Genomic DNA, 18033 nt, shown 5'->3' on the forward strand with positions numbered 1-18033 from the left:
GATATGTGGCTCTGCCTGCTGTTTTTTAACACAACCAAATTTATTATTTCTGCCTGAAAAACAACTCTGCCTCTGTGAAACCTAAGTCACCTCAGGAAGAAAAGTCATTTCATCTGCGTCTGTGATCCTGTTTTCTATCTAAGTGGCTCTCCAAGTGCTCAGAGGATTGGACCTCCTCCACATGGCGCCTGGAATCAGGGGCTCCTTGTCCCATCAGAAATCTACCACCAAAGGTGAAAATTACTGTGCTCTAGTTGGGTAAAGCTTGCAAATGTATCCTTATACCCCCAGGACAGTTTTGTCTGCATTGGTTAGCAGCTTCTGTCCTCTGTGGTCAAAAGCAAAAAAAAAAAGTACTTCTGCTTCTGCAGCTCTGAGGTGAATATTCTCTGGGATTATTTGAGTTCAATAACAATCTTACAGTATATAATAAAATAACTTGCATGTAGATTCATATAGTGAGAATTAAGTCTGAGTAATCAATAATTAATTGTAAGGCACAAATCCAGACACATATATTGTAGTAATGAGTCGTTAGCTGGTACTTCGTTCATTTCATTCAGTGGAAGCCTCTACAGAATATGCTTTAATTTTAATTTTTTTTTTTTTAGAAATGTTCAGGCCTGCAACTACTTATTTTCATTATTGATTAAAGAATAAGGCTGCCAATTTTCTGTTGCTACTGAAAATTACCAGCCTTATCCTTTAATCTAGTGATTTTCTTTCTTAACTGAATAATCATTTAGTCCACTAAACATCCAAAACATCAGAAAATAGTGAAAATTGTCCATCATATGTTCCAATAGCTCAAGGTGGCATCTTCAAATGGTTTGTTTTGTCCGTACCCACTGTCCAAAGACCAGAAATATTCAATTTACAAAGATATAAAACAGAGAATAGAAGCAAATTCTCACAGCTGGAACATTTGGCATTTTGGCTCGACGAATGCTTAAACTATGAATTCATTATCAAAATTGTTGTTTTAATTTTCTGCTCATGAATTAATTGATTAATTGACAAAATATTTAGTCTGCACTACAAATATGGTAATAATCCATTAGGGAAGCTTTTAAAAATTTGGACTTCAGTTTATTGTCATGGATTCAGATTGAGCCACTTCTTAGCTTTAACAGTAAAATATACATTTTAATTTGAATAATGTTCCCCTGAAAGGTCCCAGTAATGTATTCCACTCCACTGTAATCTCTCCTCAACCAGCCAGTGCTGTGTTCGTGTAAAAATGCCTGCAGCCACTTTTCTGTCAGGGAGCGTCTTTGCCACCAAGTGTCACTATTGCAACACTGTGCTGTTTCCTGCGAGTGCTCACCCTGAGTCTGTCTGAGGAAGAGGTGGGGGGGTGGTTAGGGGGGGCTGGAGAGAGATAGACAGACCGAGAGAGCGAGAGAGGCAGCTGCTGGGCAGATCCTCAGTCTGTCTCTTACAGTAGTTGTCTTCCTCCTCTCTCGTCCTCTCCCTCTCGCTCTCTCTCTCTCTCGTGGCTCTGCATGCCCCAGAAACAAGGTAGTTCCGTCTAATTGCTCTAATGGCGTCCCATCCTCATTAGACTCTTGACCTTGGCTGTGCGTGATAAGAGTAGGTCAGCGTGGATTAGAAGTGGCCCCCTAGGTCTCCTCCACTCTCCCAGTTACCACTCAATACCTCTGACTCAATTCACTCCCCTGTAAAAACCTCAAGTGCCTCCCCATTTGAAACTGGTCTTGGTTTAACTCTTGAGTATTACCTCTGATATTAATAGTGTACAACATGGAAACCAGACAAACACACAGGTATGACGGACCAAGTAAAACACAGACATTATTCAGATACTTAAAGCTGTCACTTTGTGTTAGTAGTAGGGCTGAAGTGAATGACTATTTGAATGATATGAAGCCTGAGGTGACGTCATTGGTTCTTTTGTCTAGAGCCAATAGTATTTCATTTGCTATGACATTAGATGAGGAAAAGCAGCAAATCCTCACGACTTAGAAGCTGAAAATAGGTCATTTTATGATTTTTTTACTTGAAAAATTACTTAAACTATGAATCAATTATCAAAATAGTTGCCTATTAATTTTCTGGTGATTTACAATTAATTGACTCATCATTTCAGCTGTAGTTAGCAGCATTGTTACATGACCAGCTTTTTGTCTGTCGTAATAATGGTATGCTGGATGGTTGCATCTTTTGTTTTTTGATAATAACATTTCATACCAAAATATACTGTAACGTTCCCTTGAACATGTACAGTTTATGGAAATCGCTGTAAAGTCTGATACCATCGAGGTATCAAAACATTTGGACAGCATATTTGATTGTAGTAGATAAGAAAACCAAAACACAGGCTTTGAAGAGAATGACCAGAGCCGCACTTGAGCAGATTTTTTGAGAGATAGAGTACAAAGAGTGGAACAATAGCACTTATTCAATTTTGAGTTTGGACACATACAGATTATATCTTGACCTACATACACGATATATATCAGCCTCTGGAAGACATGCAAGATGATTTGTTGCTAATGATCGTTTGCTATGCGAATAATAAAAACAAAAGGAATTTGGTTTTTCTGTAATAGGATATGTAATAGGTCATATGATAAAGAGATGGAAGGGAAAATGTGGCACAAAACCATGAAATGCTAACTATAATGATCCCTCGCCGTGGGATATAATATTCACACCTTTTCTAATTCGTAGCTCATCTCATCTCTAACAGACTCTGTGTTTGAGGGGGTGGAGGACGCCACAGCGGAAACAGTGGCAAACAGACAGATATAGACAGAAAATGTTGAGTTGTACCCCCTAAAGACAAAATGTAACAACTACATGAAAAAGACCGCACTGGAGTATCTCTGCAGGCAAAACAGCAATGATTTGGTTCCATAACACCATTATTAGATTCCTATCCACCTATGCAATTATACTTAGCCAGTTTCAGCTCTATAGCAGAAACCAGTCCCTCATTTTGCAGGCTGTGTGTGTGCATGTGTGTGTGTGTATACTAGATCATATAGTGTCTGCATTTATGTGGCTAAGTATGTATGAGAGAGAAACAAAAGCAGTGACACAAAGACAAAGAGAGACAGTGGACCAGAGAGACTGAGCTGTACTGCGTCAGAAGACAACAAACAGCACTTTCATCCCTTCAAATTCAGTCCTCCAGAAACAGAGTGCCCTGCAATCCTACCAACACTTCCTGTCTGGAGAAGACCTCTGTTACTGAGTGCTTTGAGGCTTGTGGTAAACAATGTTATTATGCTACCTCTGCGAGAAACTCCAGCTTAATGAAGGATTTACTTCCTATGACCAGCGCTGACTAGGGACCCGATGATTACGAATACTTGTGGCCTCTGGCTATCATTATGTTATGGCTGACCCTTTTCTTCTAGCAGCGATGTTTTCGAAACTCAGCATTAATTAATAAGCTGCGAGCTGCATTCATTCAGCGGAATCTAAGACATAATGGGAAAAAGCAAAACAATATAGAGTCATAAAATAATGGGCTTAGCAGTTTGAGAGACAATCAAGTGCAACCTTGGCATCTGTGTACTGAGGTTCCTGCTTCCTGATGATCCCAGAAAAGAGACTATTGTTCAATACAGCTTCCATCATACCTTCTTTTATTTATCTCTGTTCCTTTTTTCATCCATCCAGACATTCTGTAGGGACAATATTCAACTGGAAATGTCAACAGCAGGGCGTGAAAGGGCTCATATGTGAAGCAAGTCCACATGATAATAAATTTTTAAATATTTATGGTCTAAGTATATTTTAAAAATGCGCAGTGGCACGCCAGTCCTTAAATTGTGTTGTTTCCGTATTAGATTTAATTTATATCAGTGCTTTTATTGACTATCTCTTGTGTTTTATTGTTTTTTTTTTGGGGGGGGGGACATTTGGGATAAAAACTAAATGCTTCAACAAACAAGAGAAATGCTGCCTCGTCTCATTATATCAAATCAACAGGGAGCAAAACTGTCTGACTAAATTACCTCTCACCAGAAATGACATAAGAAAGTCCCTAAAGAAATAGAAAAAGAAAAAAAAAAAAAAAAAAAAGAATTATCACTGCCATCGCACTGTATCAGAGGAGAGCTGAATCAGTTTGCACAATGGTTTATGGCAACAAACCATGAAGCAAGATGATATCCTTGTTCAAAGAAAATCAATTTCGGGCTGAAAATGATGGAACTGAAGGATACTTTCAGTTGGGAAATTCTCCATCCCTCATGCTCTCCTTTTCTCTCTGCTAGTGTCAGATTCAGTTGCAATGAGATTTTTTTTTTTTTTTTTTTTAAGTGTTTTGCCTTTTCTGCCTCTTGATCTCCCTCAATTTGCTATGAAGATGTTTCCTATCATGCATGGAGAATTGATGACAATTATCAACACTCTACATGTTAAATTCATTTCACTATCTTTAATATATTTTTGGGAGATGACTGCACAATCCTTTTAGAGTCTTTTCTACTCATTCATTCCCACATCACTGGCAAATCATATATAAATAAAATCCATCCTCATCTGCTTCAGGAAGGTGAACCTTTTGATACCTTGTAGAAGGGCGGAATATTAATAGTGTGGGAAACAAGTAAACAAGCCTCAAACAGGGGAGGGAAAAGTAAACCCTTACTGGCTGATTACAGCATAATCTGTATGTGCGTGCGCGTGTAGCAGGGGGTTTGTGTGTGTGTGCATATGTGTGTAAAGGTGTGTGTGTGTGGAGGAGAGATGGACAAACCCAGGGGTCCGTTTATCTAAGCTGACAGAAACAATTTACAGCACTGCCAAATAGGGAGTAAGAGCCCCTCACACACAGAGTGAACTGGTGGGGAACCAGACAGAGAAAGCAGAAACATCTCAAAAATATCTATAAACTCCACCCCTCTCTAACCCTGTCAGATGCAGAGAAACTTGCCCGTGCCTTTATCTCCTCAAGACTGGACTACTGCAATGCGCTCTTCACAGCGATCCCTGGCAAGAGCATCCAGAAGCTCCAGTACATTGAGAACAGCGCTGCCAGGATCCTGATGGGAGTGCGAAAACACCAACATATAAAACCAATTCTGTTTTCACTGCACTGGCTCCCTGTCTCCTTCAGGATTGACTATAAAGTCCTGCTACTCACGTACAAATCCATCAATGGACATGTGCCTCCCTACCTACAGGAACTGACAACCCAGTCTCACAATAATGGCTCTAAAATTGTGAGATGCCTACATTTTTTTGGTCGTATTCTTTTCTATTGGCCTGCATCCATGAGACATGACTGTCAAGTTTCTGTCTGGGAAAACAAACGAAAATGGTTGACATTCCTTGTATTCTCAGTGGAAAATGCAATATTTTAAGATAGTTTCAGCATTAAAATGCATGTTGATAACATTTCTAGTAAGAAATGTGTATTTTATTCTCATAATCTTCATTCAGTGAATGTATATGATGTATAGTTTGTCAGTTTTTATGAAGATTCTTCAAGTTTTCTGTCGTGGTTGTTATGGATGCTGCTATCGCTGAAACCACGTGGTTGCATGTTGTTCAAAACATAGTCTTTGCATTGTGTAGTTATCTGAGTTATGTTATTTGTGTTATTTCATGTAACTGTTTGATGTCGTCAACTAATCAGAAGGTTGGTGGTTCTCCTCCAATCTGCATGTTGAAGCGTCCTTGGGCAAGATAATGAACCCAAATGGCTCCCAATGGTTGTGCCATTGGTTAGTGAGTGTTTGAAACATTGTAAAGCACTATATCACTCCTGATGAGTAGCCTGGCACAGCCTCTGCCATCAGTGTATGAATGGGTAAATGCTGGCATGTGTTATAAAGTGCTTTGAGTGGTCGGGAGACTAGAAAAGCTCTATATAAATGCAGTCCATTTACCATTTGTGACTGAGATGTGTACTGAGCTGGACATTTTACAACAGAAACATCAACATAATATGTCATGGTTCCTAAATCACCTCAAATATATCACAGTTATTTCTGTGCTGACATTCCTTGTTAGATACTGGCAGAAATACATGCTGACACCAATATATCTCATCATATATCAGTGTTGCACAATTAGGTCATGTGATGACAACTGAGCCTGTTCCATTCACTGATGAAGACCCTGAGATGCTGTTGAAAGACAGTAAGTGGATGTTTGAATTGAGATTAAGAGTTTTGTCTGATTTAATACATAACAATATGATTTAACTTTGGTTTGCCAGAAATTGATGATGATGTATGTATTGATATTACAGGCCGAAACCAGTTTGTTTTCAGTGGATGATTTTGTGAGCTGGGGCAGTCACACATCAGTGTACAAAGGTCATACGTGCTGACACACATCCTGTACAGAGGCTTTCTTTATGACTCAGAGAAACTCATGCATGCATTTCTCATGAGCAGGCTGGATTATTGCAATTCTCTGTTTATGAGTCTTCCAAACTAAACATTTCATGGATTACAACTTATCCAGATCTCAGCTGCACAAATTCTTCTAACCAGGACAAAAAGATCAGACCATAAAGCTCCAGTCCTCTGGAACCTTCACTGGACCTGTTTCAGAATACATTTCAAAATTCTCCTTTTGGTTTACAAAGCACTTGCTGGTCTGGCTCCACAGTTCATCTCTGACATGCTGTCAGTTTATAACCCCAGCAGATTGTTTTTAACCCTCCTCCATGAGCCTAGAGCACTCTCAAAGTATGGTGAGATGGCATTCAGTATTTATGCACCTAAAGAATGAAACAGTTTGCTCGCTGAACTTAGACTTGCTCCAACACTGTGTTCTTTCAAAACCAAACTAAAGACCTTCCTTTTCACTCCAGCATTTTCTTAAATGTTTGTTTGTTCGTGTATATGTGTTTTTATGTGTATGTGTGTGTGGATGTTTCTGTTTATTTGAACATTTTTTCTTTTTTTTTTTGTTTTTATGTAAAGCACTTTGAACTGCTTTTGTATGAGATGGTGCTATACAAATAAATTTGAATTGAATTTCAATTCAGTTTAATTAAATTCAATGTAGAGAGAGTATCATACAATTAAAAAGATGATTGCTTTAAGTGTTTCCCAATAGATAACAAGTTTAATCCGTGTGCACCGACAAAAGGTTACAGTTAAACTCATGAAAAATATGACAGGGACATATTTCAACAGGAGGAGTCGGTGCCCCACAAACAGCCTTTGATGAAACTACATCCTGTGATCAGCACATAAACGAGCTGTACAGAAGTCGGCATCCAAGCGATGGGTGCACTTACGGTAAAGGCTGAGGCCAGCGTCACAGAATAATGAGCGAAAAGAAAAGATGCTTAACAGCAGATGCTGGCAAAATATGCATGATTAACACAACGGCTGGTGAAAACAACAGCCAAGTGTACAATGTCAACCTCTCTAATATCCTCTTCCCGTGTCACTAACAAACACCCACACACACAAACACACACAACAAAGGCAAATAAGTGCTGCAGCAGCCAATATTGGAGCCTGAATCAATCCTGACCAAGTACAAAACAGAGACTAGACTCCACTTGAATAGAATAAAATAGAGATTTAATACAGCATAGACTCATCCCAAACACACTCTGTAGTGAGCAGTAAATGTATGAATCATCATTTTGTGTCATTTCGGAAAGGTGTAGAGTCACTAGGGCAGCAGCTGACTTTCATCATCAATTAATCTGCTGATTATTTTCTTGAATCGATGAATTGTTTGATCAGTAAAATGTCAGAAAATGGTGAAAAATGATTAATATAATATAATTTCTTAGAGTTCACGGTGATGTCTTGAAATGTCTTATTTTGCCTGATCAACTGTCCAAAACCCAAAGATATTCAATTAACTATCATGTATGACACAGAAAAGCTTCAAATCCTCATATTTAAATAGTCGCAACTGCAACGAATTATTGGAATATCAAAATAATATCAATTTTCTGATGATGGACTGATCAAATAATCAACTTGTCATTGCAGCTCTAAGTGGGAATTTTTGAGAGCAACATACAGGAAATATATTTCACCCTCAGAATTCAGACACACAAATAAAATGGCAGACAGTAGATTTAGTGCACTTACCGGTAAACAGGGACATGGCCACTAAAACATTATTCTGACCGTTCAGGTCTATTCAAGAGTGGTGAATAGAATTAAATAAAATATAGTGTGATATAACAGAATAGATCAGAACCAAGAGACAACTACCATGGCTTGAGGCTGAAGCCAGTGTGGAAGTATCTTAAAGTACAATGTCACTGGCGGCCACTACATGCTCCAATAGACTCCCATTCAAAAACGAGTCATTATGGTCCCAATCCCTAAACCTGGACCCTCTATTAAGTGTGCTGGTGGTCATTTTGAAAATTGCTGCTCTGTTAATAAGATTTGAAGACTTATATTAGTTTTGATATCTGCTGTGTGGACATTGATTGACAGCTGTGATTGACAGTTGGCTCACCTGCTGCTCTCCTTGGCTCCAGGACTCACACTGAGTCAAACTACTGTCACAATATCTCATTAAGTTTAATGTTACCTGATTATGATACCGGCCCTGTTAGCACAATGTAGCTAAAGTAGCTAACATTAGCCCAAGCATGCACTGCTCTGTGTTCCCAGTAGGTAACGTTTGCTTCGTCTGAGGTAGCGGGGTGTGTTTCCAAAGTGTGAAAGGCAACACCCCGCACTCCTTATCTGGAAGGTTCTGGCTGCAAACAGAAAAGATGGCGCCAACCATAAACTGCAACTCTGGGCTTCAAACCGGCTTCAATGCAAACCAACAGGTGACGTCACATCTCGCTAAATGCATCTTTATATACAGTCTATGGTCCTAACAGACAAGACTAGACTAAAATAGAATAGAATAGACTGGACTAATCTAAAATAGATTAATAAGATTAGAACAGCACAGATATAACAGGACAGACTATAATATGACAAAACAAAATAGAAAGGCACATAATATATCAGAAGAAACTACTCTACAATAGACTATAGCTGAATAGAATACAGCAGTGTCCAGTGGGAACCAGTGGTCCACGCTGCATCACATACAAGAAAGCGACTGTACAACAAGCGGAGAAATCCTTGTGAAGTATAAAGTTTTTGAGAACCTTTTGTCATATTTTCTATTCCTTCTTGCGGTTTTTCCTCTCTCTCTGCACGACACTTTACCGAGTGAGAGCAGGGTCACTGCAGCCTCTGGTTACGCTAATGGAGAGAAAACAAAATGTCGTCAGAAGAGGGTGAAAGGGTCTTTAAGTGGCCTTCTCTTTCTTTACTAGTCTCCAAAGCCTCAGTTTGGAGTACACATGATTACACTTTTCTCTGCTCAAAAAAAAAATAGAAAAAAAAAGACTCTCTGCTTCTCATAGCCGGTCCACTTTCTGTTGCATAATAACTCGCCTGAGGGAAAACCTGGCTGTGGGAGGTAAATCTTGGCATATTGAGAGACATCCAAATCATCAGAAGCATGTGTTCCATAAAGAAATCTGTACGTTTTTCCAGGAACAGTAATGCTTTGATGTTAATGTGATTATGAGAACGATGAGGTAGACTCGCTGTCGGTCACGTGAATATCTTAATCTAATTATGTTGCTTCAATTAGGGCCATATTCAGAGCATTAACACCAGCATTAAGACATCGAGTGCTGCGGTTTATTGAACAGTTTGTACAGATGTTGAGTCCCTATTCTGAGTCATACCGATCATGTCGTTTTCCACATGTCGTTGTGACACTTGCTCAACATACATCCGGTTGTTAATTTTTACAGCTCCTATCTATACTTACATCCGTCCTCCATCCTTTCTGCCTTGAGCCTCGGCACTGAATAATTTCTGTGAAAGTTGCAGGGAGGGAAATAATGTAACAACATTACAAAGAGATGATTGACAAGGCTTGCGTGCTATAGGGCAGCAATTATATGACAAATCTATTGAATTAAAAAACGCCATGTTGATGATTGAATGAGTGAAAATATTAACTTCGAATGCAATGCATTTAATCAGCTTACTGAAATTCTTCTCATAATCAACGCAAGGGCATAAATGATTGTGTGCATATAAATAGTGTAAGACAAAACCCACTTGGTGAGTTTGTGTAAATCAATAAACCTCCTGCAAATAAATAAAAATGCCGATATAAGAGTCAGCGCTTCTCTTTCATTTCTATTGCAGTAATGGACTGGAGTAACTATCACAGCATTTTAAAGCTTTTTTCCTCTTGGGAGGCAGTTTCACCACGAATACATTTTGCCATTCAGATCATGAATATAGAGGGCTACTATGGAACAGCTTCATACCAAAACCCCCTCGGCAGAATATCGTTACTGGAGAGGTTTTAGGATTTCCACTGATTACAGATACATACAGAACATGGCCCATATGCTGCAATACTCCAGTATGTGTTGGATAAAAATAACAAAAGTTCTTAATAAGGGTGGGTGATATGAATAAATAAAAATTTTTGCCTTTTTGCGATCAACAGAAAGAAGCAGCTCAAGTGACCAAAATTAAAGGGGCGAGCAGCAACAAGCAGGTTTCAGGTTTGACAAAGCTGAGCAAAGTTGCTTCAGCTAGTTTAATTCTGTTTATAGAAGCAGTGAGACCAAGCACATACTTTCTTCCATCATTACAATGCATACAGCATTTCACTGTGCACTCAAAGTTCCGTCATTTGTCTCCGCCTTCATCGAATATGAATGAAACTCAGTGTGTATCTTCAGGAGATAGCACAGGACGTCTCCAGTGAGTTTAATCAAGATTGCTCAAAGGCATCTGGAGTTATGAGTAAATATGTGATACACCACGTCCACTTGCACTGATGAGTATGCCACTTCAGATTTCACTTTTTAATACTAATTTTGGTGAAATTCTGTCCACCAGGTTGGAACCAGAGAATTTTTAGCATTTTTCTTAAAAAATACAGCAACCACAAGGAACTCTCAAGCATTTTTCTTAAAAAAAAAAAAGCCTCAAAACCATTAATTGATGATCAAAAATTGTTGGCAATTGATTTTTTGTTGATTGACTAATTGATTAAACATTGCAGGGAAAAGATTGTGGTGTTGAAAAGGTCAGCGGTAACAAAACCTTTTATATCACCTTTCCCCTAAACTCAACCGAAGTGCTTTTGTAGCCTAAACCTTACAAAACACATGACACTGGACATGAACCTCGTTCACAAATGTGAAAGTCCTGCAGTTTGTAATGTTGCGATATAGCGCAACGACACATTGACTGACACAACTAAACTATTCTAAATAAAAAATGCTGCCAGTGAATGTAATTCAGGCAGCAATCACAATTCCTCTAAAATGTATTTGGCAAAACAAGTAAGTGATATATAACTCTTAGACAGAGGGTTGAACAACCAGATTGGAATAAGCAGTGAGTGATACTGACTTATGTTGTGATATTTTAGAACAAACACCTAAATATCAGCATATAAGGATATAATGTTGGGATCACTACTAGTGCTTTAGGTAACATTTTAAAATATTTTTTAATAAGTTTTTCATATGTTGTCCACCCTATTTATATAATCAACAAGGTTTAACTTAATATTAGAAGTCTCGCAGTATAATACAGTACAATTCAACAGCACACAACACCTCTCTGATACTGAACAACAAAAACGGAATATTACACCTTTCTTGAAGGTTGCATTTATAGCAGTGCTGATGTATTAGAATGCATTAGTTTTAGGTAGGTGAACCTAATAAACTGGAAATGAGTACATATTGATATTACGCTAACCAAACTCCAGACAATACTGTATCTTATATTCCAGTATTGATATATCGATTTATTGCCCACCTTTACTTCATAATGATTAATGGAAAGAAATGTGCCATCCAACAAGTGTGCCTGCAGTTCACGCATGTGAATGGAAAATGAGAAAATCAATAATCATGCTAATGTTACCATATACACTCTCATCTGCATTTGTGGCCACAGGTGCTGAGCTTTAACACTCTACAATTCATGTTGTATGCTCAGAGATGAGAGATGAAACATTATGCAAATGAGCCAGTCGTTCCCTGTAGCAAGGTGCTCTGACCTTCATCCCACAAAGCCGCTCACACTCATGCTTCATTTTGATCAGGAAATGGTTTATTATAAAGAGGTTTTTTTTTTAAGGGAAAGAAAAAATATGTGAATGACTGTGATTTGAAAATGGAGCAAATAGCAAAAAAAAAAAAAAAAAAAAATTAGTGACCTGGATTTACGAGAGGATGAAGTGTACAATCACTGTTTAATTCTCCCATTTAATTATAGCCCACAAAAAACATCTTGACAGGAAGCTGGGGTGAGAAAATCCACAGCTTCCATTGTTTGCTTTGCTATTTCACGAGTGCCTCAAAGTTCCTCAATGAGTCTTTAGGTCCCACGCGTTGTGGTGAGATTATCTTCTGTGGTAATCGTGTGGGTGCCAGTGGCCTGACAGGGTATGTATAGGAAGGCAAGTATTTAATAAAGGGTTTCTCTTGGCTCTTCATTTCCATTTTTATAACAAGTCGTCAGCTTTGCCCCATGTAATGAGGGTATTTATTCTGTACAAAAGAAAAGGGAGATTAGAGCATCACAGGACGGGATTATAAAAACCTGAGACCACAAAGACAGGCAATCACTTCCAGAAAATCCCTCAACATCTTCGAGCTTTCATCTGCTATTTCCCTGTTTACTCTCCACAGCCCTTCATCTGGCTGCCTGTCTTTGTTTCTCTTGCCCTCACTCAGTTCTGTTTTTCTGCTTCTTGTGCACATACTCACTCTTTTTGTTTCCTTTTTTAAACCTAAAAGGACATCAGGAAACTGCTGTGATTAATAAATACATGAAAGTAATATCTGGTCCAGTTATAGAAAACTGTTACCAATTACTTTTGTAGATACATAGATCTTCTCTGCTGGTCCAGTTTTTGTGCTGTCTGGCAGTTTCTTTCTAACACTGATTATTGTGAACCTGCTACAAATTGGCCAATGAAATACAAAGTCACTTAAGTACAAAGCAATGTCAAGGACACTGAAAGCAAAAAGTTGCAGGGGCAGTGATAGCAAAATGAAAAATTGCCTACAAAAAAAAATACCCAAGAGAAATGGATGGAAAGAAAACAACTCCACTCCCTGACTGCATAACCCATCCAAAGGCTAAGACAATATCAAGGCAATTTCAGTTCAAATTTAAACTGCCCACTTGTCCCTTTTTCATGAAGCAGATAGAATCTCCGAGCACGGGCCTTGAGAAAAGGTCACAGATAAGACCCGGCACTCTGATGATACACAGTGAATGGCAGTGCTGCGGTGCCTCTGCTTCAAACCCTTCTTCTATAAATTGATGTGAAAGAAAAAGCCAATCTACTCCGATAAACAAACTAACCATGAAACAAAGAAACATACAAATGAACACCATGTTGGCTTTTCATTACGATTTATCAGAAAGTGACAGAGTGAAATATTGTCTTTTTCAGGGATTGTGAATAAACATAATAAGCTGAGAAACTTCCTGTCATTTTAAGGCGGCAGCAATCTGAATATCAACAGGAAATAACTGAATGGTAATAAGATATGAGTTGAATGATGTCACCATGTTGAAGCTAACAGTGGGGAGTTTATGGGTAAATTAATTAGAAGAACAATTTGAGGAGCCTCTGTCAGATGAAGAAAAGGTCCGCATAGCAGCCAACTTTGAGACTCATACCCCTCCTGGGAGAGTTCAATGAGGTCTTCAATGATGTGTGGCTTCCTCTCAACAATGACAACCTCATCAAGGAGGGGGCATGATGCTCCTTGTTCCAGTATAACATGGATCAGTTTACTCCTGCCGAACGAGAGGGCTACGATGAGCCGGACCTGATTACAGAGCATGGTGACTTGGGTCAGGGATGTTTCTTGGACCCCTGCAACTTACCATTATTCAGCTTCGACCACCTAAGGAAAGAGGTGGCTGGAGAGATGCCTGCAATACTGCCCTTAGTGCCTACGTCAACGAGTGCTACCCTACTGGAGTCTTTATGGTACATGGGAAAACCGTTTGATGGTCAGCAAACTCGGGGACATCAGTTTCAACCCAAAAAGTTCTGCAATGGTCGCTGTAGGTCAGAGTGGTAGTTAACCATTGGCCAGTTCACTGCTCAGGTCGATACAAGTACACTATTATGAAGATGGGGATGTGCAGCTGGTTAGCCATAAGGAGGTAAAAGAATCAATACCAGTAACTAATGAAAACCAGACAGCCAAGGAATATGTTGACATTATCGAGAACGCTGAAAATGACTAGCGGACCGCAATCAGTGAGAATTACCAGACCATGTCTGACACCACCTTTAAGGCCCTGCGTCGCCAGCTGCCTGTCACACACATTAAGATCAAGTGGGATAAAATCCTAAGTTACAAAATTGGCAAGGAGATGCAGAGGGCCTGGTGGAAGATCAGGGACTGATCAGGGAGATGCTTGATCCATTGGGCCCACAACCCACCTATACATGCGCAAGGACTTACAAAAGCAAAATTATATCAGTATGGGGCAAAGGATTAATATAAAAAAGACATAATAAAAACAGAAAAACGGAAGATTTGCAGCCTGTTAGTCACAGGTATCTATCTGCCATGAGGAAGATAATCATGGTATGGAGAAAGTAGATGAATGTGTGTTGTTAAAGAGTTGTGTTGGGTCAGTGTGCAGGGCTGTGCTCAGGATTGGAGAAGTAAATCTTTCTTCAGTCAATCTAATTTTCTTCTTTTCTTTCACTTTACTTTTACCTAGTATTTATGAAAATGGTCTAATAATCAATAAATGTAAACTTAAATGATCAAAAACATCATGTAAAACATAAGTAGCCATTTGTTTCCTCTATTTGTTATATTCCTTGCTCCTTATCATAGCCAGTTACTTAAGAAATGAACACACAAATGCATTAGTAATTAACCACACACATCAGCACAGTAAAAGTAAACCACACACATACACATTAGCAACCTCATACTCTGTTTGTGTGTCCTACTGATATAAATAAGATTAAAATGCACACAATATGTGTTGCATCTATGATGGCCACATGCTGCTCCATGCCAGCCACTGAGGGAGCAGAGTTTAGCTATCTGCTTAACAGCACACCTATTAACAATTTAAAAATCAAAACAATGCTTCCAAAACACTCAACACTCATTCAGTCAGCATGTTAACAAAACACAAACAAAACAACATAGTGACCCTAGTCCAATATTCAAGAGCATAAATGACTAATTGTTCAAGACAAAAGTGTCATCAAAAAGGCTCAACAAGTAGATCATAGTATTTCACCCTTTTAACTATGTTTTTAAAAAAATGTTTTAACCTATTTCTTTAACAAGACTTTGTTTTTATAGGACTTCTTACATTCATAGTTATGACCTATTTGTAAAAGAATTTCCTTTTGTCCCTAGATCAGCTTGCTATGGAAAAAAAAAATCAATCTATCACAGTTTGTGGAGATGTTTTGGTATTATTCCTGAAAATCAGAAAGCACTCATAAAGCACATAAGCCTCCTTCAAGACTTAACAAACCACAAACTGAGTTAATAAAATGAAATTTTAAATGTGCATCTGAATCAAGATCTGCATCAAAATACACACACTGATAAAGACCCATTGGAAACATGCAACACATACGCTTCATTCAAGTTAACGCAGTATCTTATTAAGAAAATAGCTCAATTATTGAAAATCGTCATTATCACCCAATCATAAAGGTATCCTGTTGAGTTTTTGACCACTAGTAGTTTGATGAGACCCTGTTTTGTTTGAGTCTTGTGGTCTACTACAAACCTCTACAAACCTGCCAACTGCAGAGGGAATTAACACAAATGTTTAATGAATGCAAGCCACATCATTTTTATCAATCAACAGTTGGTGGTGGGAGTAAAGCCAGGCTTCTAGCTGTACATTTTGCCATGGCTGTGACGGCTATGTGCGTAGGCTGACATGCAAAGATGTCACATGCAAATGACAAGAACTGTTATTACTCAGCTTCTGTTTTCCCAGCCGGAAGAGTTTGTTGGGAGTTAAGTCAACAAAAACTATGTTGATATACATATATATATTTGTATATATAGATAGAGAGAGAGACAGGAAGATATATCAATATATATATATATCCGGACCACATTACACTGATGATGACTTATTGAGCAAACTATACATTACCTAATTATATATTTTTATTATCATTATAACCCTTATACCTATAGATAATATTTATTTATTTATTCTCTCTTTTATTTACTTGTTCTGGCCATTCACATACCTCTGTACATATTCTGATTTAACACAACTACAATTGTGTGTATGTAAGCATGAGTGTGTGTATTATTATGTATTACATTATCTGTGTGGATGTACTGTGTGTGTGTGTGTGTGTGTGTGTGTGTGTGTGTATTGTATATGTGTATATGTTATGATATTTGTTTTGGGGAAATTAGGTTGGTTCTTTTAGTCATGACATGTCAGTCTCTTTGTGTCCAGATTTGCAGCCAGGGGGAGCTTTGGGCATATTATGTGACCCCCAGATACTTGAGTGTACATGTATGAATGTACCATATATGCTATATGTTGTAAATATTATGTCTCAATAAAAGAAAAAAAAATCTCTATAAGTTATCTCTAATGCAAACCTTCTGCTCTGCTCCTTCAGTAAATGCAGGAACATGAGCATGGAAATTGAACAGCAGTTGTGTTCTATTCAGTAATGAGACGAGGCGAAACATAAGTTACCTGAATGTAACTCCAGTTCTGTAAGTATGTTGTAGTACACTGTTGTTCTACAGTATTACAATCTAGAGCTGCAATGATAAGTTGATTAATCAATTAGTCGATCAACAGCAAAGTAATTGCCAACTATTTTGGCAATTGATTAATTTTTTCTCTGGTTCCAGCTTCTAAAATGTGAATATTTCTTGATTTATTTAGTCCTCTTTCACAGTAAACGGAATATCTTTGGTTTGTGAACACAACAGTTTAGGTTGCATCTTGGACTTTAGGAAACAATCATTAATAATTTTCACCATTTTCTGACATTTTACAAACCCAACAACCAACTGATTAATTGAGAAAATAAATGACAGATTAGTCGATAATAAAAAAAATCATTAGTTACAGCCCTATTACAATGTAAACATAATAGCTGTGGGGAATATAATTAAAGCATGATGCGGCCTGATCATGTACGATACAGTGCTCTGCAGTGATGCTTTCAATAAGTGAGTATCTGCAATGGGACTCCTGTTAACCTCTTGCATCGGCCATGAATCCAGCTTAACCCGCCGGGAAGCGATGTCATGGCAAAAAGTTAGGAGGAAGAAAACAGCTAGTCAATGTATAATACACTAAAAATATGGCTTTGCAAATGTTTTGGCTTTGCAAAGGAAGGAAAGGCATTCAACATGTTTTGTTAGGCCACAAGGATCAATATGTTTTGGTGAGAAAAAACACTTTGTTTACCATAAAACTGTGCCTTTAAGAAATCCTTCAAAAATTTGTGCACCACAAACTGACTTTCAACCAAATATCTTTGAAACCTGTTGACAGGTTTTTGACATATTCTGCCAAATAAAATAACACATATGTAACCAGAAAAGTGTGGTTTAAGCTACAGGCATGATCATATTCTGATATTTATGGTTCCCAATTGACAATTACCAGTATTTCTTCTGTATTAAACCATTACTCAAGAAAACAAGAAATACTTAAACCACAGCTTTTCATTCTCCAAGTCTTACTTCACTTTGTTGCACTCAAGACTTTGCTGCACGAAGACTGTGCACTTGGTTGTTGCCTTGGTATCTGGCTTAAAGCTTTACCCAGTTTTTGAGCAACACCTTTGGTTGTGGGATCTCGTTAACGTTTGATAGCGGTGCACAAGGTGGACTGGGTGAAGAGGATGTTACAAAGAAAGAGTCACTCTTAGGTGTTCTTCAGTCTGTGAATCTCAGCAGGACACAGGCATCACACAAAACCAATCACTTTGTAAATGAGAACAGTAGGAAGCTAATAATATATCAGCTCTAGTGTCATTTTTTCAGACAGG

General features: G+C 38.2%; 1 pseudogene; it reads left to right on the forward strand.

Moving 5' to 3' along the window:
* The window catches only part of LOC122984205, a 34802-nt pseudogene extending 20718 nt beyond the window's left edge, over positions 1-14084 (forward strand).
* The last annotated feature ends 3949 nt before the right edge of the window (positions 14085-18033 follow it).

Source organism: Thunnus albacares, chromosome 6 (assembly GCF_914725855.1).
Source record: "Thunnus albacares chromosome 6, fThuAlb1.1, whole genome shotgun sequence".
NCBI lineage: Eukaryota > Metazoa > Chordata > Actinopteri > Scombriformes > Scombridae > Thunnus > Thunnus albacares.